The following is a 25,947-nucleotide window of genomic DNA, read 5'->3' on the forward strand; positions in this document are numbered from 1 at the left end:
GATACTTTAAATTTTGTCAGAATTGTAGCGACATGGACCACTTCGGATCAACCATGAGTAGGAGGACAAAACTAATGGGACATATGGAAGCATGTCTCATGGTGATTAGAGCTTAGATAGAGAGGAAACGATCAGAGATGGTCAGTTCTGGGATACTCCGAATAGGAGGGGTGATAGACACAGGTACTATTCTAGTTCTGGTTTGAACAAGAATTATGATTGTTGTCCTTATCATCCTTATAGGGGGAGTGACAAGGGATATTTTCCAGAGGAAATTATGAAATTTAAGTTGCCGACATTCGATGGAGAGATGAAGAAGTTAGAATATGTTGAGGCGTGGTTAGTTGGGTTGAAGAAAATCTTCAGATTGCATGATTATACAAAGAACATGAAATCAAAGATAGCCACTTTCAGTCTTAAAGGTAAAGAAGATATATAGTGGGAGGATGTGAAGAATGTTAAAGGTATTTGAGGGTATGAATTGACTTGGAATGAGTTTGAGAGGCTTTTCAAGAAGAAGCATTTGTCAGAAAGGTACTGTGATGACATATCTAAGGAGTTTTATGAGTTGTAGATGGGTTCCATGAGAGATGATAAGTATACTAGCATTTTCATAGAGTTGTTGAGATATGTGCCTTACCTCAAGGAGGAGAAGGCCAAGGTTTAGAGGTTCATCAGTGGACTTCTAGTAGCATACAAATACCAAATTGAGTTTGATGAGCCTAGATCATTAGAGGAGTCCATCTTAAATTTAAAGCATTTTTATGGGCAATCAGAGCGCAAAGTTGAGCCTAAGCGTGACTTGAAAGGAAATGAGAAAGTTAAAGGAAAACAACCACCAAAGCGGGGAATACCTCAAGATGAAAGTGAGAAAGAAAATGTGGTCCCTTACAAGAAGTTCAATACAATTGAGAAGGGACATGGAGAGAAGTAGGAAATGGTAGAGCACTGTTGCAATGTTGGATATGTGGCAAGGGTCATTGTAAGAGGGAATGTCCACAATATTAGGGTGGTGGACCCCAGATATATAGTGCTCAGGAGGCGCATATAATTGGGGATGTTGGTCATAGCATTCTTCGGATTTATATAGCTATGGAAAATAGGCATGCGGATCATCAAGCATCTATCATTGAGATGGATGGTAAACTTCGTGATCAAAGTTGTTTCTATTTTGATTGATCCTGGATCTAATTATAGTTATATTAATCATAACCTCGTGGATAAGTGTGGTTTGAGAAAATAATGTACAGGATCATGGTTGGTACAATTGACTACAGGTACAGAAAAGAGAGTTCACCATTGGGTAAGAGCTTGTGCAATAGAGTTAAATGGTATGCCTACAACAGGCATTTGAATGTACCTCCATTGGGAATGTATAGCATGATTTTGAGTATGGATTGGTTGTACCTTCAAAGGACCAAGGTGGATTTCTTTGACAAGGCCATTTATTGCTTGGATGATAATGGGGAAAGAAAATTTTGCAGGGAAAGAAGAAGCCTACATCAATGACGATGGTTACCGCTATGCAAGCTAAGCGTAGTTGCAGAAAAGGTTGTGTGATGTTTGCAGTGCATATATCTAGTGACAAGGGTAAAGATGTTGAGGATGCATAGATCTTCAAGAGGTGCCCTATATTGCAGAATTATCATAATGTGTTTCCATCATAGATTCCAGAGTTACCTCCTCATAGGGAAGTAGATTTCTCTATTGAGTTCGTGTTAGGGGAAACATAAGCATTGAAGGTACCTTATAGGATGAGTACCCTAGAGCTAGTAGAGTTGAATGTGTAGTTAAAGGAAATGATTAACAAGGGATACATTAGGGCGAGTGTATGACCTTTGAGTGCACCAGTGTTGTTCGTAAAGAAAAAAGATGATACTCTGAGATTCTTCATTGATTACAGGCAGTCGAATAAGGTAACAATGAAGAACAAGTACCCATTTTCAAGGATTGATGATTAGTTTTATCAATTAAAGGGAGTAGAAATGTTCTCTAAGATATACTTGAGATCAGGACACCATCAGGTACACATCAAGGAAGAGGATATCTATAATTCTGCCTTCAAGACTAGGTATGGGCATTATGAGTTTATTGTAGTTCCATTTGGATTGACTAATGCCCTAGCTACATTTATGTGTTTGTTGAATAGTGTGTTATGTCCTTATATGGATAATTTTGTTATTGTATTCATTTATGACACGTTGATATACTCCAAGAATGAAGAAGAGAATGTTGAGCATTTCGCAGCAGTTTTGAGATTGTTAAGAGAGCATCAGTTGTATGCCAAGATTAGAAAGTGTAGCTTCTTTCAAATAGAGGTGCATTACTTGGGACATGTTGTTTCTAAGGAAGGCATAGAAGTAGGTCCAGAAAAGATAAGGGCCATAATGGAGTGGGAAGCTCCTAATAATTTGGATGAAGTGAGATCATTCATGGGATTGGCAGGTTACTACAAGAGATTCATAAGAAACTTCTCACGCATTGCATATCCTATGACATCCTTGTAGAGGAAAGGTAAGAAATTTGAATGGATAGAAGAATTTGTAGCTAATTTTAGGAATATGAAGTAGTTTTTGACCAATGCTCTAGTCCTTAAGATTGCAGATCCAGATAAAGAGTTTGTAGTGTGTACAGATGCATGTAAAATAGGACTTGGTGGAGTCCTTATGCAGGAGAGACAGGTGGTGTGCTATGAGTATAGGAAGTTGAATGAGCACTAACAGAACTATGTGAGTCATGATCTTGAGTTGGAAGCTATTATTCACTCCTTGAAGATGTGGAGGCATTATCTTCTTGGCAAGAGATTTGTATTGATGAGCAATCATAGTGGGTTGAGATACTTGTTTGACCGGCCAAATCTAAATGCACGGCAAGCTAGATGGTTGGATACCCTTAACGAGTTCTACTTCGAGATTAGTTACATTAAGGGAAAGGAGAACCGAGTTGTAGATGCTCTTAGCAAGAAGGTACAGGTGAATCATATAACAACTATGAGATCTTATGGGATAGATTTACAGGATAGGATCTTGTAGGCAGGACAATAGGATGACAGGTATATGGAAATTATGCACAAGTTACAACAGAGTACAGGTACAGGTACATGTACAGGTATAGGTATAGGTACAAGTAAATGTATAGGTACAAGTACAGGTACATGTTATCAGGATGTAGACTATCATCTCATGGCAGATGGTTTGGTGAGATTCAGGGATAGGATCAATCTGTCATATTGCAGTGAACTCAAGAAGCTTATCTTGAGGGAGTTTCACATCAAGCCATACTTAGGTCACCTGGGATATTAGAAGGCATTGATGGTGGTGAATAAGTCCTACTATTGGTTGAATCTAAAGAAGGAAGTGGTAGAGTTCGTGGCTAGATGTTCAGATTTTCAGGAGGTAAAGGCATAATGTAAGCATCTAGGTGGTCTACTACAGCCTATTCTAATTCTGGAATGGAAATGGGAGGTCATTTCCATGGATTTCATTACAAGTCTTCCAAGGACAGTGAGACAACATGATTCTATTATGGTCATGGTCGACAGGTTGAGCAAGGTAGCTCACTTCATTCCAGTGAAGACTACATATTCAGCCAGTGAGGTGGCACAAGTTTTCATCAGGGAGATCGTGAGATTACATGGTGTTCCGAAGAAAATTGTGTCAGACAAGGATGTGAAGTTCACATCCAAGTTTTGGAAGGATCTATTTTCAGGTTTGGGTATAGAGTTGGCCTTTAGTACAACCTATCATCCGTAGAAAAATGGACAGATAGAGAGGGTCAACAATATCTTGGAGTATATGTTTTGAATGTATGTGATTTACTAGCAGAGAAGATGGGAGGAGTATCTTCCATTGGTTAAGTTTGCATAAAACAATGATTATCAAGAGACATTGAGGATGATTCCTTTTGAGGCACTGTATGGGCAGAGTTGTAATACTCCCATCAAATGGAGTGATCTAGTGAACAGGCTACTTATTGGACCGAATATGTTGGTAGACATGGAATAGGAAATGCAAGTTATAAAGAAGAATCTATAGGTAGCATGGGATAGACATAAGATGTCTGTGGACCAACACAGGGCATTCAAGGAGTTTTGGGTTGGGGAGCATGTGTATTTCCACATCAAGCCCAAGAAGATCTCTTTGAGGATTGGATCATGTGCCAAGTTCGCACCATGATATTATGGGCCTTTTGAGATCCTTGAGAGGATTGGACTAGTGGCCTATCAACTTGCACTGCCTCTAATAGTGAAAGTCCATGATGTTTTCCATGTTTCATTTCTTAAGAGGTATACAAAGGATCTTGATCATGTTATTGATTGGTCTCTATTACAGGTGGAGAAAGAAGGAGAATTACATTCAGAGCCTCGGTGCATATTGCAGTAGAAGCATGTCATGCTCAGGGACACAACCATAGAGAAAGTTAAAGTGTAGTGGAAGCACTTTCAGCCCAAAGATGCTACATGGGAGACGGCGGATCAGATGTGGGCCATGTATCCTTCTTTGTTTTCTGGTGCAGGAAAATCAATTTTGGTATGATTTTTGGTATATGTTTGGCATATGTTTTGTTGATGTTTTGGTATATTTACATATGTATATGGATGTAAATATTGCCACGAGTTGCATTATAAAGATCCAATAAATGGTATGGTTGTTATCTTGTCATTTTATCATGATGTTTTTCTTTTGAGAAGGTCATTCAATGTAAATACTGCAACGAGATAAGTTATAAAGCTCCATGGAACGTATGTTTGATTTTTAGTGGTTTTTTTGAGATCTCGGTGTGGTTTAACACCAATGACATTATTCCCTAAGGGGGAGGGGTTTATAATAAACCCTAGTTAAAAGTTCATGTAATAAAAGTTAATAAAGGAAAAATAAGCCCACGGTTAAGGGAGACTTATTCAAATTTGAATGTTGGGCAAAGATATCCTAGTGGGCATCATTGGATGTGTTTATGGTTAAGGGAAATTGGCAAAGGAAATGACTAAGGAATTAAAAAGGAAAAAAGATATTTTGGCACATTTATTTATGAAAATAAAGGAAAAAAGGAGAAAAGGAAGGTGAAAGGTCACAAGTTGCATGTGAGTAGAAAATTGAAGGAAAATAATGGAAAATGAAGAAAATAGAGGCCTCATTGATAAAATCGCTTTTGGGGATCAATTCATGGCTTTTGGTCAATTTAGTTTTGGATCCCTCTCATTATTATTTCTTTGTCCCTCTCACTGTTGCACACTTAGAGTTTTCTTGGAGCATTTTAGCTTTGGAGCAAGGAAGGGAAAAGCAAGCAATGCAAGGATAAGGAAAGAAAAGATCAAGAAAGGAGGAGCACGATCAAGCAACTTCAATAGGAATACTTGCAGACAACATATTTCATGTGTGATTTCCTAGCTGGTTTAAACATGCATGACCTTGCATGTTGGTATATGGTTCTTTTGATGTCAGTGGCATGGTTTTTTTGTGTTATGATAGTGGTTTTCATCCTTTCCTTGCCTTATTCCATATAGCCATGGTGTGTATGGGATATTTTTCTCGCTTTTGAGCTTTGGAGTTACTGGATGGTTTCGGAATCTGGGGCAGAGGTGGTATTAGGAAAATAACTAAAGGCCTAGGAATCCCTTGACCAGTTTTTGGTGAGATACACGATAAAGCTTGAGGGTGGTGTCTGGGTTTAGGGCTTGCAGTGAACTAAATTATAAGTGCGGACACAAATGAATTACTCTAGCCCAGTAATGGGTCTAGCCACAACAAATACATTTTATGGAAGATTTCCTTAGGTTAGAACCAATCAAGAGGGCCTACCTCTTGGTCGCTTATCCTATTTGATGATGTCCTCGCTTGCTCGCTCCAGCAATCTCTCGCTTCCTTCTTCAGGCTCCTGAAACAAGTAAACAACAGCAGCACATAAACATAATAATAGACAAATTGCAATTCAACCTACTTAATGAGTCAAGAATCATGAAGACACGAATATGTAATATTACAAAACATGTAGGAAATCAATCGATAGTTTCATATATTAATATCAAAGAGAGATTACAACCATTGTCTTGACGTTGCAGTCTTCCTCTAGCAAGACTGTTGGGTGCAGGAATTGCACTTAAGCAAACTCCTCAACACTTAATTATAAACCCGAGGGATTCGTAAACTTAGAGACGAAGCACAGGCAATGCTAGAGATGGTATGAATTTTCCTGATAGAAATTCCTACGTTCTTAAAGAAAATCTTGCAGAATCGAAAGAGTAAAAGATAACTAAATCATCAAAGTAATCTAGTGCTGAAACAAGAAAGAATTCATTTGAAAAAGAATCAAAATAAAAAGGCAATCACTTCAAATGATCAATTTTTAATTACTGAGTATGTGCTATTTTTTTCTTTAGCAGAGATAATTGGCAGTCTCGTAGAATGGGCCCTTAAACCTGCTTCTTTAGAGATTTCCTTCTTGCACTAATCTATCCTACACTATCGCAGTATACTTGCACTAGTGCAGGAACAAAGGTTTATGCAGGAGGTATAAATGGTGTCTTTACCAAAGGCTTTTTACTTCATGTAAGGGCTTGAACTTCCAGGGTTCAAAGCACTCAGATCCTATGACAAGAAACTAGTTCTTGCACCAGATCAGAGCTTCTTGCACTTAGCATTTAATTCTTGAAATAAGTGCTTAGTCATTGCAAGTGTATTATACTGTGAAATCAAATTGCACACATAAAAATGAATGTTTCTAATTTTAACAGAGTGCAGAAATAGAGAAACAATCCATATAATTTATCCTGTCATGAAGTATTTGATGAAAGCAAGAAAACTGCTAGAAGTAAACTAAAAAGGCTTGCTGCATCACACCAATGTGCACTGGTGCAGGTTCATTTCTCCTGCTTGGACCAAGCAGGGAAAACCAATCAAACAAAACTGCAGAAAATGAATAGCACACCAATGTGCACTGGTGTAGGTTTATTTCTCCTACTTGGACCAGGTGGGAAAACCAATCAAACAGAATTGCAGAAAATGAATAGCACACCAACGTGCACTAGTGCAGGTTTATTTCTCCTACTTGGACCAGGCGGGGAAAACCAATCTGAAATCAAGTGCAGGAAAATGAATAGCACACCAACGTGCACTGGTGCAGGTTTATTTCTCCTGCTTGGACCAGGTGGGAAAACCAATCCAAAATCAAGTGCAAGAAAATGAAATTTAACTACTTCACATAGTGGATCTACTTTCACTCAAACAGGAATACATGTGCTTGAAATTAAATCACACTTGACAATATAAACATAAATTACAGGGAAACGAAATGGGGTAAATGCGCTGGGTTGGCTGGGCCCTAGCCAACCAACACATTGCCCTTTTAAATAAAAACGTTGCTCAGTAACTTGGATCAAACTAATTTGTTTAAAGGAACAAATAAGATCGAAAAGCATGACGTGGAGCTCCTTATTCCTATTAATTCACAAAGGCAAAGTACATCATGAAATATAGAGTCCAGCCCAGATTTGGGTGATAACAAAAGGTACAATCTCCCGTTTAGAAACACAGTCTTGTTACAGCCTCCCCCTCAACACTTATTCGCTCCTCCTTTTGTAATATGTTTACATGATAATTAATTGTATCCTTTGTAAACAATCATCAGGATTTCATCCCAACTAATTCTAATTAAATAGAATATCAGTACAACCATTCCCCTATTAAAAAATAGAGATTTAATACGAATTTTCCAAATCTAGGCGTTTTCTAGATTTATGGAAAAATTGGTATTTTTAACAAACTACCTCCAAATACCTCTTCGTATCTCCTCAACTATTACGCATTTTGGAAAACAGCCCACGCCTTACTCAATTTCCTATACTAGGAAAAAAACCCATGTTTTAGAATTTTGAGATTCATAAAGATTGGCGTGGAAATAGAGGAGTAAATCGGTTGTCGGGAAACTGCTGCGAGTTTGGGTGGAAATTGTAAAATCTGAACTAGTGCAGGAATGTGTGGTGCAGGAATCCTACCGATACTAGTGCAAGAATGTGTGGTGCAGGAACTTTGCCTCTATCAGAATAGGCATATAACCAACTTTGTAAACCTGAAAACACACAAACTATTATTAAATATTCCTTTAATGTTTAAATCTCATTAAAACAAAGGAATAGAAAATACTTACTTATTATCTCCAAGAATGCACAAAACTATGACAATGACTAGTCAAGCTAAACAAAATCATGAGTGATTTCGAGTAAAAGGTGATATAAACAAAGGCAAAACAGAGGCCCAACATCCCCTCGTGCTGACCTTCTTGCATGTCCTCATGCAAGGAAATCAATTGTCGCGTTGTTGCTCCCTTGCAAAAAGCAAGATTAAAAACATTTATGGGCATTCGTAATGATGTTTCCTGCAATTCTATGTGATCACATTTCCTATGCTAGATAAAGCTTGTTTCAAGAACAGAGTGTTTGCTAGACTCTTTGATTATTTATACTAATTTCAAGAAAATCTATCACAAGGACTACAATAAAAATACCAAATTGCAAGGATGGTGTGTGCTTGCACTGATCTACTTACACCGCCTAAACTGCGCTACTTTTCTAGCACTTTTCTGCTTGCAGTACTGTATATTACAACGTGATTGCACTGGTGCAAGCATAAAATTTGCTAAAAAATTAGGGAATTTTGGTAAAACATGGGCTGGAATTTAACATGACTTCCTCAATCATATGGAAGGTTTGCTTCTCCATTTCTTTGATGCTTCTGAGCATATCCTTTTACTCTTTCTCTAGTAGATCCTGCAATAAGTTCATGGGGGAACAAAGAAGTGGGAAAAGGGAAAAATTCAGAATGGGAAAGAAGTTTATTACAGGGATTCCAGGAACAGTACCATTAAGAAGGCGTAAACAGAAGTGGGATAGGAAAAATATTCAAGGGGTAAAGTGGGATTTATGAAATGGATGGGGAGGTAATCATTCCGGGATTGAAGAAGAAAACTGATGGGGAATTACGAAAATGGGATATGAAGAAAGGCAGAAAATTTTATGGAAGATCTGCCTGCTAACCATGTTATAGTTCTAATGAAAATATCAATTGTAAGAATGCAACAAGATTAGGTACAAAAGGTAGAAATCATAGACAAAAGAGTATGGTACATATCTATTACCTTGTCCCAAATGAATTCCTTTTTTTCTTATGCCCAAAGTTTTATAATGAAAATCAAATTTTGTTGAAAAGGTGCAATCTCAAAATAACTACCACAAGTTCATGCACCTACTATAGCAATCTTGTACCTAGATTATGCAACGCATATTTAGAGGAAACCACCATCAATACACATTGTTGCCAACCAACATCTTGTGAGTAGTCATCATTGAGTAATTCATCACTCTAAATACCGTGAAAGTCAAAATGAGTTATGATACCAATTATAAACCTCTTTATTGAACACTCTAAATTCTGTTGTCATCCAGATTCAAACTAAATTTCCTCTTAATATGGAAATATAGCCAAGAAAATCATAGTATGAAATTAACTTTAATACCACAGACATAACCCTATTACCTACAAGTGTCCATAACCTCGGCATGGGTGTCTTTTGACCCATCGAAATGTTTGTGTCCCACTTACTAGGAATAGATTCAGAGTCATCTTATTTTAATTTTAGATGAAGGACACTATTCTGGCTTGGTAACCAACTAATGGCAATGCCACTCACAAGAAGTAACATGGATGAATAGGTCAGCTCGTGATGAGACCTCCTGTCTTCCAACTTTTTGGTTGAAAGCCATTACTCTGGCTTGGTGACCAGAAGCAGTAATGTCATGCATGCTAGGTCTCATGATCATGGTAGGTCAGCTCATCACGAGACCTCCTATCCTCCCCTAAATCTTTTGTATACTCTAATTATGATTAACCTAAAAGGTTACTTAATAAGTGGGGAGACAGATCTACTCCTTAAGAGTATGGGATGGCGTGAAAAGTTTTTAATGACTAATCATTACTGACTAGTTCCTCTGCCCCAAATACTTATTAAAGATATCCCAGATAATGACTAAAAGACTCCTTGAATTAAGAATGCTAGTGTTCTCATGAATAGCTTATTATGATCTTAACAAGAGTGGTCCTCCATAGGGGGTTTCCAATAGTACCTTCTAATGGAAATTAAAATCATATATATCATATGACAACTTCTTAGAGTGATTACTCATGGTTACCTTGAAAAATCATGAGGTATTAGAGTGAATCATACTCAACAAGATGTGTCACAGATGTGTGTGTTAACAACCAATGCGGATCAAAAGTAGTTTTAGTGACTACACTTTAAAAATCAAAAACCCTAATAGCATCTTAACAGCTTTATTCACCTACCCTACTTTACCTAAGAGGCGGAAGACTTCCTTTTATGTATAGGAGTACTTCCAATGAAGCCATGTGCAGATCAGGTGAAAATATATATTCATGCTCAAATTTATCATACAAACTTGAAAGTGTGCATGAGCATGAAAAACCAACGAATGTAAATGATATGACAACAAGAGTTTTAGAAGAGGATAATGTTGCCTTGCTTGAGTAGTTTTTTGGAACCAATGTTCGATGTAATCATGGTAGCCTTGTTCAATTTCTTGATTTGGCCAATGTTGCACATCTTCTTCTTCCTTGTCATGTCGATTGTCCTCCTTAGGGTGATTAGTCTCTTGATCACATTCTGGATCTGCTGATAGACATGTCAAGAACTTTTTGTTCTCAGGTTCCAATGGATATCCTTCGTTGATTATAGTGCATGATTCATTCGTCTCCTCAAAAGAGACTTCTAAATCCTCTTGTGATGGTGGAGAAATGGACAAGTCCTTGACTATTGTCAAGAAGTTTTCTTCCTGAGAGGTAGAGATCAAGATCCCAGCAGCTGCTAGGGCTTGAGAGAGAACCTTCATACTTGTTATCATCTTTAAGTCCATCTGGTTGATTGATAGTCCCTGTCTCCACACACATATTAGTAACAAGGGTTCTTACAACACCCCAAAAATGATATAACGTTAAAGATTAGGATCTGAAGATAATTGATTTTAAAAGTTATTGGCTGAAATAAAGCTCACCACACTTGCATAAAAAATACAAAAAGATAAAGGCAGACTTACCCCTATTGCATCAACAGAAAATTCTTACCAAATCAAATCGCCTCCCCAGCAATGACGCCAAAATGTTGGGTGCAGGAATTGCACTTAAGAAAACTCCTCAACACTTAATTATCAACCCAGGGGATTCGTAAACTTAGAGATGAAGCACGGGCAATGCCAGAGATGGTATGGATTTTCCTGATAGAAATTCCTACTTTCTAAAAGAAAAGCTTACAAAATCAAAAGAGTAAAAGATAATTGAATCATCAAAGTAATCTAGTGTTGAAACAAGAAAGAATGCATTTGCAAAGGAATCAAAATAAAAAGGCAATCACTCCAACTGATCAATTTTTAATTACTGAGTATGTGTTATGTTTTTCTTTAGCAGAGACACTTAGCAGTCTCGTAGAATGGGCCCTTAAACCTTTTTCTTTAGAGATTTCTTTCTTGCACTAATCTGTCCTGCACTATCGCAGTCTGCTTGCACTAGTGCAGGAACAGAGGTTTATGCAAGAGGTATAAATGGTGTCTTTACCAAAGGCTTTTTACTTCATGCAAGGGCTCGAACTTCCAGGGTTCAAAGCACTCAGATCCTATGACAAGAAACTAGTTCTTGCACCAGGTCAGAGCTTCTTACACTTAGCATTTAATTATTGAAATAAGTGCTTAGTCACTAAAGTGTATTTTACTTTGAAATCAAATTGCACACATAAAAAATGTTTCTGATTTTAACAGAGTGCATAAATATAGAAACAATCCATATAATTTATCCTGTTATGAAGTATTTGATGAAAGCAAGAAAACTAGTGGAAGTAAACTAAAAAGGCTTGCTGCATCATACCAACATGCACTAGTGCAGGTTCATTTCTCTTGCTTGGACCAGGCAAGGAAAACCAATCAAACAAAACTGCAAAAAATGAATAGCACACCAACATGCACTAGTGCAGGTTTATTTCTCCTGCTTGGACTAGGTGGGAAAACCAATCAAACAAAACTGTAGAAAATGAATAGCACACCAACATGCACTGGTGCATGTTTATTTCTCCTGCTTGGACCAAGTAGGGAAAACCAATCTGAAATCAAGTGCAGGAAAATGAATAGCACACCAACGTGCACTGGTGTAGGTTTATTTCTCTTGCTTGGACCAGGCAAGAAAACCAATCCAAAATCAGGTGCAAGAAAATGAAATTTAACTACTTCACACAGCAGATCCGCTTTCACTCAAATAGGAATACATGTGCTTGAAATTAAATCACACTTGACAATATAAACATAAATTACAGGGAAACAAAATGGGGTAAATGCGTTGGGTTGGTTGGGCCCTAGCCAACCAGCGTGTTTCCCTTTTAAATAAAAATACTGCTTAGTAACTCAAATCAGACTCATTTGTTTAAAGGAACAAATAAGATTCGAAAAGCATGAGGTGGAGCTCCTTATTCCTATTAATTCACAAAGGCAAAGTGCATCATGAAATACAAAGTCCAACCCAGATTTGGGCAATAACAAAAGGTACAATCTCCTGTTTAGAAACACAGTCCTGTTATCGCCTCCCCCTCAACACTTAATCGCTCCTCCTTTTATAATATGTTTACATGATAATTAATCGTATCCTTTGTAAACAATCATGGGGATTTCATCCCAACTAACTCTAATTAAATATAATATCAACACAACCGTTCCCCTATTAAAAAATAGAGATTTAATACGAATTTTCCAAATCTGGGCGTCTTCTAGATTTTTGGAAAAATTGGTATTTTTAACAAACTACCTTCAAAGACCTCTTCATATCTCCTCAACTATTACGCATTTTGGAAAACGGCCTGCTTATTACTCAAGTTCCTATACTGGGAAAAAAACCCATGTTTCAGAATTTTGAGATTCGCAACAATCGACATGGAAATCGAGGAGTAAATCGGTTGTCAGGATATTGCTACGAATTCGGGTGGAAGTTGTAAAATCTGAACTAGTGCAGGAATGTGTGGTGCAAGAACCCTACTGGTACTAGTGCAAGAATGTGTGGTGCAGGAACTTCGCCTCTATCAGAATAGGCATATAACCAACTTTTTAAACCTGCAAACACACAAACTATTATTAAATATGCCTTTAATGTTTAAATCTCATTAAACAAAGGAATAGTAAATACTTACTTATTATCTCTGAGAATGCACAAAACTATGACAATGACTAGTCAAGCTAAACAAAAGCATGAGTGATTTATAGTAAAAGGTGATATAAAGCAAGGTAAAATAGAGACCCAACAAAGCCCAGGTTCCCACACACTTCTTCTAGCACTTGATGATGGCTTCAAACAATAACAGTTTAAAGACTCTTCCCTTTAGGCTTCAGTCCAAACCAAACATACTTATCCCTCACACAACTAGATGGCTACAACTAGTAATATTTTTCTTGTCAAATCAAAATATTATACTCACACTCGGCCAACACTCTAACTATGACTTTCACACTAGTCTGTGCTTGGGAAGAAGGGAGGTTTATATAGGAAAGATGGATGGGAGATGGATCCTCTTCTCATGGGAGAAGGACTTATCCCTTGAGGTAGTTCCATCGTTATAGGGGAAGGAGCCCAAACTGTCATCCTCGACCCCATCCGACTAAACCGTTTACCACACTTTCGTTATGAAGCTTCTAGAGTTGGAAGCTTCGGCTCTAATTTAAAAAACTTTCCATAATAGGACCGACGTGACTAGAACATAGCTCAGTCGCATTGATCGGCACGGGGAATAGTGCTAACCTGTGCACATTGGCATGAGGGAGACAAAGGTCATTAGCTTCGGCCTTGTAAATTGGGAAAAAAAAAGTTTCAGGGTAAATGGTTGAAAAGGGAAATGATCTGCTCATCAAGAGGGACATAATGGGATTTTATCCATGAAGGCAAAGCATGCGAGGTTCACTCTATAGGTCCTCCATGATCAAGGAATGGGGAGTATAGGGACAGTGACAAAATGTTGTGTAATAGATGCCCCCTAAAGCGTGAAGGTCGAGCTGGACTGAGGGATGAAATGCTTTATAAATTAGTGCGAGGAACCAGTCTGCCATCAGAAAACCCGCAAGCAAGTACATATAAATATGCATAAACTGAGAACTCTGTTGAATGATACATGAATCGTAGCATGGACACAGCCATCCAGAGAATTATCATGTAAATGGATCCACGCATGGGTGCAACCATCCGTCAAAGAGGATCATAATGAAACCAAGGTATGGTCACAACCATCTGATAATGAGAAGGATCACATATGATAACTCATGGTCTGGTCGCAACCAACCATCTGAAAGAGACATGCATATCATCATAACCATGTCGCACCACTTTGCAACCTAGACCTTTTGTAATCTGAGTCCCTGGTCTTGCACTCCAACACGACCCGATCAAAGTACAAACTATAACATGTGAATAGATGTGTTGATGTCGAGCATGCTAGAAAATCGCTTGATTACCAGTCAATGATGTAAATTGTTAACAAGCATGAGAGAAACCACCAATAATGACAGTGGCTCTCAAGGTACTATCATCACAATTCAAGGAATGTGAATACATGAACTGAAGTCGAACACCTGTGAAATCACTCGGTAAAAAGCCAATGATGTGAACTTGTCATCAAGTGCGAAGAACTTGCCATTAGGGCATGCAAACTCTAAGGTACTCGAAGGGATTCTCTCGGTCAAATTCTAGGATAATGAGTTGAAGCCGATGGAAAGTGACCATATCAAAGGAGGGAGATAATGAATCCCACATCATCGATGCGAGACAAGAGGATGCAAAATGATTTTAGATGATACAGAGAAACAGAGGTAAGTGTAACTGCAAAAGGACAACTCTTGAACATATCGACGGCACAACTGGAAGTTTGACAACTTTTGGATTCATAGGATTGGTGGTCATGATGACGTGGTAGAGATCAAATGGAAGGCAAAAATGAACGGCCCAAACGCAGGAAGGTCAATGACACAAAGGAGGATATCCCAACCTGAAACAAAGCAAACTGTGTCATGTTCAAGAGTGAACTACCGACATGACTCAATAGATTTCCAAATTTTCCCCCACCATTTCTGGCAAGTACCCAATTATTTTTTAATCGCAAACTTGAATGGGATAGCATATGCTTGCACTGTAAGTTCATCCTTTGAAAGAATCCAACCTAATAAGTTTAAGAAGCCCTAGGAAGGAGAAGCTCGTGTTTTTCATGGTGACGAATCCGATGTCGTTTAATAGTTTAACGAGTCCAACAAAGGTGTAACTCGATATCTTTTTCATGTTTAGAGAGTTTTAAAAAGACACGTAAAATAAAACTCCACATGGTCCCTTTTCGTACATTTGTATCTCTAGAGCTTGAAAAGGTAGAAAATAATACTTGAGAGAACCACTTGACCATTTCAGTCAAGGAGTGCCTTTTTCGTAAATAGTGCCTCCCAGCCCGAAAAAGGGGTAAACTTATACTGGGCACACGACATTTCGCATCCATTAACGAGTTCAAAACAACAAGGGGTCAGCCATCTTTTCGTTTTTAAAGGGTTGAAAAAGCGCTGAAAGCAGACCCCCTGTTTTTATTCTCTTTAACGAGTCAAAAAGGGAAAAATACTCGGCAATCTTTTCATTCGAGTTTTACGAGTCATAAAAGATCTTAAAGGTGATTATTCCTGGAGGAATGAGTGGTATAAAGGGTAGCAACTGGTCCCAGTAATGGAGGAACTGCTCTAAACATGTAATGGTCAAGAGGCTGGCCAATAAAACCACTCATCGCTGCAGTCCCTCAGGAAAGGAAAAACAAACAAGTGAAAGCATATGATCAGCCAAATAGATGGTGGTGATGGAATGAAACAACCAAGGCTCATCTAGTAGAAATCAACTGATTAAAATGGCAATCACTAGATATAGATTGGGCATGGGTTCATTTTTACACAAGCTTGAACCATGGATAACTTCGCTTGGATTCGATTTCATGTTTACACAAGCTTGAAATGAAAAACTATGCTTGCTATAAGTTTGCATGCCTCGGGCATAATGATGCAAATGAGGTACATGCCACCCAAGCTTCATTTCAGTAAACTAGGTAGATGGAATGAAGGTTCACTTTCGAGATCTTGGAAAGAATCGACTGGGATTTTACGAGATCTTAAGCAAAGACTCGAATTGGAAATGGGAGGTGTTTCATTTTTTAACAAGGTTGACATAATAAAAGAACTATCCTCAAGACCCTTGTTTCATTTTTTAACGAACTTGACACAAGACAAGGAACTATGCTCACACTCTTTGTTTCATTTCTTAACGAGGTTGACACAAGACTAGGAGCAAACTATCCTCAAACAGTTGATCATGGACCATACGAGAACATGGCCCCTAAGAGGTCCTCACTAGACAGGAGAACTATGCTTTGGGAGGAATATATGTCAACTGGTACCAATGACAGATCAAGTTCCAATGCCCCCAGTACATAATGTACTATACCATCTATGTGATCATCAGTAGACGCGGAGATGGAACGGGTAGCCACATGATTGACCTATGGCGGGGAAGGTACTGCTTGCAAATAATAGTCGATATGGGATGATGGTTGCAAAGGAGGTGCCTGGTGACCAATGAACTATATTTGATCAATAGTCACAATTCTCCCTTTGTGCGGAAAATAAACGACACGGAAAATCGAAGAAACAAGAGCTCCCATGACATAAACATAGTCGCATCCAAGGAGAATATTGAAATCTAATGGACCTTGGACTACCATCACGCCTATATAGATGGTCTTTCCCCCCATAGTAATAGGGAACTTCGGAAGAATCCCCAAGGGCTAACTGGTTCCTCCGTTGAAAGCCAACAAGTTCTGGGTGACAAGCATAAGCTGTGGGCAACCCAAAGCTTGCCAAGTAGTAGAATACATGATGCTAACAGATGCACCTTCATCTAATATAGTGGAAGGTACTACCATATTATAGGTTGGTACTGTGATCTGGAAAGGTGCATAATATGGGAGGCGGAAAGCAGTTAAGTGACTCCAATTGAAAGAAATGATAGAACTACTTGGTAGGGGCATCATATGATTTCCCCCATGCTCTACAAGAATAGGAGGACTCTCCTGAACAACCGGGATGGGAGGGTCACTCTTCGATTTATGAGAATATAAGGAGACAAGAAGAACATGAGCAGTATGATCACCACTCTCTTCCCGAATAGAGTGAACAACTGAAGGCGAAGCCAAGTCAACACTCTTTTCGACCAATGGTTGGTCGGGAATAGACATAAGAGAGTCATGCTCAAGAAGAGCAGGATGGGCAAGAGATGAATCCAAGTCAATCTATTTACCAATTGAGGGAGGGTTAGAAGAAATCCTCTGATAACCAACAGGGATTTGGGGTTGAGGAGCCGCAAGGTTTTGCAAAACTTTGGAAGCTTTATTCATAAGAGGAAAAAGGTGAAGAAGATGCTTTCCTTCACATAACCTACAGGGGAATCTAATTGTCCCTTTCTTCTTACCATCGCTAACCGAAGGTGCAATATCGACATGATCTCTAAAGGTCGATGGGGATGGTCGATCTAGGTCTTGAGACCATACCTCTAAGACTCTGGGAATGCCAGGACAATCTCAAAGGAGATGGTCACCCTTACACAACTTGTAAGGGAATCTGACCTTCTGTGGAGGATCAGAAGGTTTGTCGACGGGAAGTAAAATTATAAGTGCATACACGAACGAATTCCTCTAGTCTGATAATGGGTCTAGCCACAACAGATACATTCTATGGAATATTTCCCTAGGTTAGAACCAATCAAGAGGACCTAACTCTTGGTCTCTTATCCTTTTTTTTACGTCTTCACTTGCTCGCTCCAGCAATCTCTCGCTTCCTTCTTGAAGCTCCTAAAACAAGTAAACAATAACAACACACAAACATAATAATAGGCAAATTGCAATTCAACCTACTTAATGAGTCAAGAAGCATCAAGACAAGAATATGTAATATTACAAAACATGTAGGAAATCAATCAATAGTTGCATATATTAATATCAAAGACAGATTACAACCATTCGTCTTGACGTCATAGTCTTCATCTGACAAGACCACGTTCCCACAGACTTCTGCTAGCACTTCATGATGGCTTCAAAGAAAAATAGTTTAAAGACTCTTCCCTTTAGGCTTCACTCCAAACCAAACACACTTATCCCTCACACAACTAGATGGCTACAACTAGTAATAGCTTGCTTGTCAAATCAAAATAGTATACTCACACTCAGCCAACACTCTAACTATGACTTTCACACTAGTTTGTGCTTGGGAAGAAGGGAGGTTTATATAGGAAAGATGGATGGGAGATGGATCCTCTTCTCATGGGAGAAGGACTTATCCCTTGAGGTAGTTCCATCATTATAGGGGAAAGGAGCCCAAACTATCATCCTTGACCCCATCTGGCCAAACCATTTACCAGACTTCCGTTACGAAGCTTCTAGAGTTGGAAGCTTCGGCTCTAATTTAAAAAACTTTCCATAACAGGACCGGCGTGACTGGAACACAACCTAGTCGCACCAATCGGCACGGGGAATAGTGCTAACCTATGCACATCGGCACGAGGGAGACAAAGGTCATTAGTTCCAGTGTTGTAAATTGGGAAAAGCAGAAGTTTTAGGGGAAATGGTGCAAAAGCGAAATGATTTGCTCATGAAGAGGGACATAATGGAAGATTCTCCATGAAGGCAAAGAATGCGGGGTTCACTGTAGATGTACTCCAGGATCAAGGAATGGGGAGTACAGGGACAGTGACAAAATGCTGTGTAACAGGGCCTAGTGGTCTGATGTGGATTGCGGTAAAGCTTGAGAGACAAGGAGATGGAAAATGCCTCGAGTATAGTGATGGAGTCTAGAGGCATTCCAAGCTCGGTTTGGTTTTGTGATCTCAGTGCTGGTTTTGGTGAGATTGTGGTTTGGTGAGGGTGGAGGTGATTTAACCTTTGGAATCCCTTAGTCGTTTTTGGATTGGATTATCCATGAGATACCAGATTCTTGCTTGGAATATGGCATGGGGGTGACTAGCTGAAAGAAATATTTGGTTCAACCATGTCTATGTTTGAGTGGTACATGGAAGTCCCAAACTTGGTCGGTTGTTACCTATGTTTAATAAATGATAAGTTCTATTGCTTTGTACTTTTTATTATGTGGCCATAATAGTTCTTATCTCATTATTATTTACATGGATAAAAGTTATTTATAAGCATGGTTATGTGACTAGTTATAGTCATGGTTGTTTCATGTATTTAATTATAACTCAAAGGATAATGGACGCAATAACTAATTGATGTCAAAACATTTAAAGGAAGAGGGTTTTGATCCTTCTTGTCAAGTCTCATTTGAATTATCAATGATTTATGCTCTTTCTCGTATTCATGTCTTGTAGATTACATTTATTCCAAGGATTTGACAGAATGTCAGTCCTAGTTGGGGATGGTTAGGGCTAGTCTTGGAGACAATTTTGGCTTGCAAGTCTTGTTGTCATGTAAATTATGGATTCCAAAAGCTGCAGGGATTTCTGGCCAATGACCTGGATTATGGACTTGAAAAGGGGCACAAATCCTAGAGTCACAGGCACATGTCGAAGGATAAAGGTCTTAAGACACACACATGCCTTGCTATGCGAGCATCTGGAGCCTCCTCGACACACCCTTATCCATATCAAGGGAGCATCTAGGGTTTTACAGTCTAAAACTCAGTGGGACCCAGGGAATCATCATGGGGATGACTAGGAAGGCTTTTGGGAGTCTTGTAGCAGGTATAGAAGGTTTTTGTTGTGGATTTCTATCAATTTCGCTTTCCTAACTGACACATAGGGAGTCAAATCATATCATAAGAACTTTGTGTCACATGTTTACCCCTATTTTCTAGTTACTTGGGTAGATGTGGTAGCAGGGTGTTACACTGTCCCAATCATGTATCAACTTTGTCGAATTATATTATTGGTACCAATGTATATCGCCAACATATAGTTTGTATAATTGTGAATGATAAGCACAATCTGTAAGAAAGAAAGTTGTGTGTTTTCCTATACTTACTGCAATAATTCTGAATGGAAAATCAAGAATCCAGAAGATATTTCCTTCTACCAGAAGGATGTTTTTAATGGGACAATCATGCAAAGGCGATGTTTCCAAAAGAGTGGAGAATAGTGAACTAGACATATCAAAACCAACAACGAACGTGATATTATTCTCGCATATATGATAAACTCATAATATAATTCCAATCCTAACATAATGAATTAATACCAACACAAAATATAATATAATATAGGTTGCCACCATGTATTTAGACAACACCTTGATACACTATGATATACATAGTAATTTTTTTTGTAAGGTTGCTTCATTAATGACTACCTTTACACTACTGATATTTTATTCTAAGTCCTTCATGGATGCAATCTCCTCTCCTAGCTCCTTACACAACGTGTTCTTTTCATCCAACTCTCTTCTAGCTGACATCATTTCAGACTCTAATCTTTCACACTGTACCTCTATCTCCTTTAGCTAATTATTTATCATTTCCTCTACTCTCCTTGCCTCTTCAAGCAGTGCCTTTAGGATTACAATTTCTTCCTTGAAATTATGTTCTCTTTCATCACATATTTGCAACAGTTTCTTATATTCTCTACTCTCATTCTTCAATATTTATGTTTCATCCAAGGCTACGTCAAGTTTGTTTGTTCTTTAGCTAACTTTGATTCACAAGAATCAGGTGTAGAATAGGTCTCATTTGTTTCAACATCTTCTTTTCGAGAGGAATTTTTCTTCCTGCTCTTTTTCTTCTCCTTTTCTCTAATGCAACTACTAGTGTCTACTTCATGCATGAGTTGTAGTCTATCCCAAATTTCTTTTCTAGAATTTATGTCTATTACTATATCAAGATCTTTATTATGAATATTTTTATAGATAACACATTTTTCCTTAACATTCCACTATTTTTTTGCATAGAGGGACAGTCTTTGTAGTAGACACCACATACAAGCTTCCATACACCATGTTGATAAGATATTAGTCATGTTTTAACCTTATCTCTTCATTCATTAAACTTTGCAACACTTAGCACAGGTACGCTTTGATAGTCCATGAATTAACAAGGTTTACCTTCAAGGTGTTAGCATTACACATAAGGAACTTGCTCTGATACCAATTGATGGAAACTTGACTAAACTGAGATGGGGGGTGAATTAGCTTAGTCCATTCATGGACATTAAAATTATTTTCTTTAAATTCATTAACTGAAATATTAGATGAAAATCTTAATAAATAATGGCCGTCATAATTAATATGTGAACAACAAGTAATAAGAAAACCAAAACATCACATCGATACATAATAACAACACATATAGACACCAAATATAAGTGGAATCCCATAAAGGGAGAAAAACCCAATTTTTTTACTGTTGTGGTGCAAAGGTAATCTTATACTCCCTTATGACATATTATTTTCGCGGGCTCCAACCTACAGGAGGTTGCTACCTCAATTTTTTGCAAGCTGCAACATGAAAGAAAGCTCCAACTCTCATACATTTTCTGTCAACTACAACCCATGGGAGCCTCTGACCTCAATAAGCTCCAACTTGATTTTTAACAAGCTACTAATTGAAAGGCGACTACAATCCCCTCATGCAAATAAGAATCAACAATGTCTTGCTTTACCTGGTCATCAATTTAGTATATCTCCATCTTAATCTCTGCCTCTTCTTCCCTTCAAATTTGCTTTAGATAGGCTTCATATGTGCGAAGTAACTAATTCATAACACATCAATCATCTCTCACACATTCTCCAACTCTCCAAAATCTCCTTGCCTTCCAAAATTGCATCTTTTATAAAGATATTTTTCTAGTTGTTTGTATCCCACATAACAATATGAACTTAACATACTTGATTATTTTCCTTCCACTCATTTGTTCCCAAACTCTTCATATTTTGAATATTAGAACACAAAGATAAATTCTCCACCCAATATTATTCGCATCCACATGTAATGATTAATTTCTTAAACATAATTCCAAGATCATGTAACATTATAGGAATAACATATGACTATATCATTGAGCATCCATTTCTAATGATTAATAACAACATTTTCCATTAATGCATCACAATAATACTTGCAACATCCTTTCCTTTCCCTTGGACTTTCATCTCAACATATTTGTGTCACTGTCTTAGCAACCTTGCCTTTGTTGTCATCAAATCTTGCCTTTCCTTTTATGTCATGGAGTGTTTCCTTGCATGACAACAATTTTCTCAAACAAACCAACTTCAAATCAGTCTTATACACAACACATGCAAGCATCAATATTCTACCAAGTCATCAAGGTATTTGATACTCCTTTTTTCTGATGTCATCAAACATACCAAGCATAACTTGCTACTTTAGAACAATATATGCAACATCTATCATACCTATCTTCTCCTTTGTGCACCTTGTTTCTCCTAGAATATGCAATCCCTTCAATACAATGTAAACACAATGCCATATATATGTTTTTTAATTGTCTTGTTTCTCTTCTTTATCGCTCCTTCTTTGTTTCTCTTCTAGGGTTCCTTGTTGTTGCTCCTTTGCCTTTGTCATTGTTATTCATTTTATTATCTTTCGCTTCTCCTATTGCTCCTTTGCCTTCCTTTTTCTTGTTGATTCTTTTCCATCACCTTCATGTCTTACTATCCAATATCCCTGCAACATACCTTGTTGCTCCTATGATGTTTCTACTCTTTTTCTACTCCTTTTCCATCAATCTCCCCCTTTTGCATTTATGGAAAAACATCAATCCTCCCCTTTCATTTTGAGAAGTTTCTATCTTACCTCCCACTTTAACATCAATTGCAAGGGATTTTGATTGAAACATATTCTTCTAGTCCTTTAGCATAGGTTGATCATCAATGTTTTTCATCAAACCACTATCAATCTTAAGGTTTAGTAATATTACCCACTATTTGGCTTCATATCACCTTGCTTATGTAGGTTTTTGAAGTGTTAAAGGGATCCAACAACAACATTTCTTGTAATGTTTTGATGCCTCATGACACTATGAGCATCATATCATTCATGATTATGATTACACTGAAAAGATATAAAGCAGCATTTGTACTCTACATCTCCACCATTTCTCCAGATCCTTTGGAAGCAAGATCAGCAAGAGACATTAACCATATTTTTTGTTATACAATATTCGTGGATGAGACCATAGATTTTAAATAATTTGGAAGTTGCAGCTTGAAGCTCTGAATACGAATCTAATATTGTGTGTAATCTTTGTGGTATACCAACGAATACTTTTCATCTCTCTTCAGTTGTGCCACACTAGGCATATCAAGTAAGTTGTACTAGAACATACCTGGTGTTTTAACAAATTCTATAATGCTCTGCATAGCTTCCTTTTTTTCTGCTTCACTTATTATGAACTCACTCTCACCATTAAAGGTTTCCAATTACTTCAAAATAAAGGAGTAAGATTATTTTCTAAACCTTTATTGTCTTTCAAAATGTTGGAAATAGAAAAAAAAAAAAAAATACTTCCCGCTAATTATCCCTTGCAATGTTGTATTCTTTCGAGAATGTATCCATCTTTTTGAAATGAGGAAAGATAAGATCTATAATTTTCCCATTAACTGCCAGCTTAAGATTTTTCTTGTGAACCAAGAGTTTTCTAAATGACTTCTCAAGCACATAGTATAGATTGAAGAGTAATTTCAAGCACAAAGCATGTTTTTCACTAGGTTGTTGATTAACTTTTGTTATTATTTGGTCATCCTCATTTCACCATACAAGCTTGGGCTTCGTTAACATAGTATATCATTTCAACTTCTACAACTTCAGGCATTGCATTAGCCCACACCATGTCTTCCATGAAACGAGCCACAATAAAAGTGGTATCCTCATCCAAAGTGTCAACAGTGCGATCAAGTTGTAGTTGGAGTTGAAGGAGTCTGTGGTGGGGGTTATTTTAGTACACCAAAAGAATAGATCCTCAATGGCCCTTAATTATTTATCTACTTCAATTTACTTGGAGAAGCATGAAACGCATCCACTACAGTCTAGAAATTATCCAACCAATATTCAAAAGGCATGGAATCCAACCCATTCTCAAAGACCTCATAGCAACATTACGATGCTTCACCATTATGCCTTGTTTGTGACATTATTAGAAAGCCAATCCAAACATTCATACAGTCCTTCACCTCAAGTAGCATAGGTACTCTAGAGATACCAATGGCACTGACACAAAGAACATAGGACAGGCTTATAAGTTATCTCAGCAACATTCATTATATTGGGAAGATCTTGTTTGTTTGCAAATACAAGGAGAAAAAATCTCACAATTGATTCTCATTCAACGTCTTATGCAATTTAGCTTTCAGTTCAACAACATGTTTTCTTCCATTATAATAGCATCAAGACCCACCATCAGAATACAAATTTCCTTTCTGACAATCAAACGCTAAAAAAATAACGTGAGATCTGTCTTGCTAAACTGAGATAAAACTAGATACTTTGTAAAATCATAGACCCTAGTGATGAAGAGCTCATTTCTACATAGGCCTGAAATGAATGAATATTGTTTTTCCATTAAAATAATGATACATTCACCATTGTAAAATATAACTCTATGCCCAATGATATATTTTGATATATGTCTTATTGTATGGCACAATCCAATGATAATATCATCCATCGATATAATATCATGCATACGAGTTTATATTCAATGATAATACCATATTCAGCAATAATATCACCCTTCTAGTGCCATTATCCAATATATATATATATATATATATATATATATATATATATATATATATATACATGACACCGTTCAACGTGAATATGAGGCCGCATTGTATTTATGGTAATATGAGACAACAAAAATTTGATATACATATATTAACACTGACCAGAATCATATGTAATACCATATATTAATGCTCAATCTTCGTATATTAATGTTCCACCTCGTAAATTAACACCCCAACTCCCTATGTAATACCATATATGTTGAGCGATGTTGACATATGCAACATTGTAATGCAATATACCACACCACTATACTGCAATATATACCGTAATCACTGAAACGCTATACATGACCTCCACATTGTGCCAGCTTGTATATAAGATTTGGATGTGCATTGAAGCTTGGAACCATATCCCGCATATCCAACCATCATGGAATGGGCCCTTCCTTTTATTTGGACATTGAGGTGAATGAATGACTTGGACATATTTCCCCTGCTAGGTGATGTCGTTATCTTAGTTTTTGATCTATGGGAACCTTCACAAGGGTTTAAATGCATTTATCGACCAAGATAATCTTCCCATGTGATAATATTTGGTGGTCCTAATCATGCGATAATCTTCACATGCAATAATAAACAGGACTGTCTCGAAGGAGATGGTCACCCTTACATAGCCTGCAAGGGAATCTGACCTTCCATGGAGGATCAGAAGGTTTATCGACGAGAAGTAAAATTATAAGTGCAAACATGAACGAATTCCTCTAGCCTGATAATGGGTGTAGCCACAACATTACATTCTATCAAAGATTTCCTTAGGTTGAAACCAATCAAGAGAGCCTACCTCTTGGTCACTTATCCTGTTTGATGACATCCTCGCTTGCTCGCTCCAGCAATCTCTTGCTTCCTTCTTCAAGCTCCTGAAACAAGTAAACAACAACAACACACAAACATAATAATAGACAAATTGCAATTCAACCTACTCAGTGAGTCAAGAAGCATCAAGACATGAATATGTAATATTACAAAATATGTAGGAAACCAATCGTTAGTTGCATATATTATTATCAAAGAGAGATTACAACCATTCATCTTGACGTCGCA

At 37.6% G+C, this 25,947-nt stretch overlaps 1 pseudogene; it reads right to left on the reverse strand.

Moving 5' to 3' along the window:
• Window positions 1-23,199: 23,199 nt before the first annotated feature.
• Window positions 23,200-24,230, reverse strand: LOC149221425 (uncharacterized; annotated as a pseudogene).
• Window positions 24,231-25,947: the final 1,717 nt, after the last annotated feature.

The sequence above is a fragment of the Pinus tabuliformis genome, chromosome Q (genome assembly GCF_031772625.1).
Source record: "Pinus tabuliformis cultivar Carrire ecotype Pingquan chromosome Q, CPIR1, whole genome shotgun sequence".
Classification (NCBI taxonomy): domain Eukaryota; kingdom Viridiplantae; phylum Streptophyta; class Pinopsida; order Pinales; family Pinaceae; genus Pinus; species Pinus tabuliformis.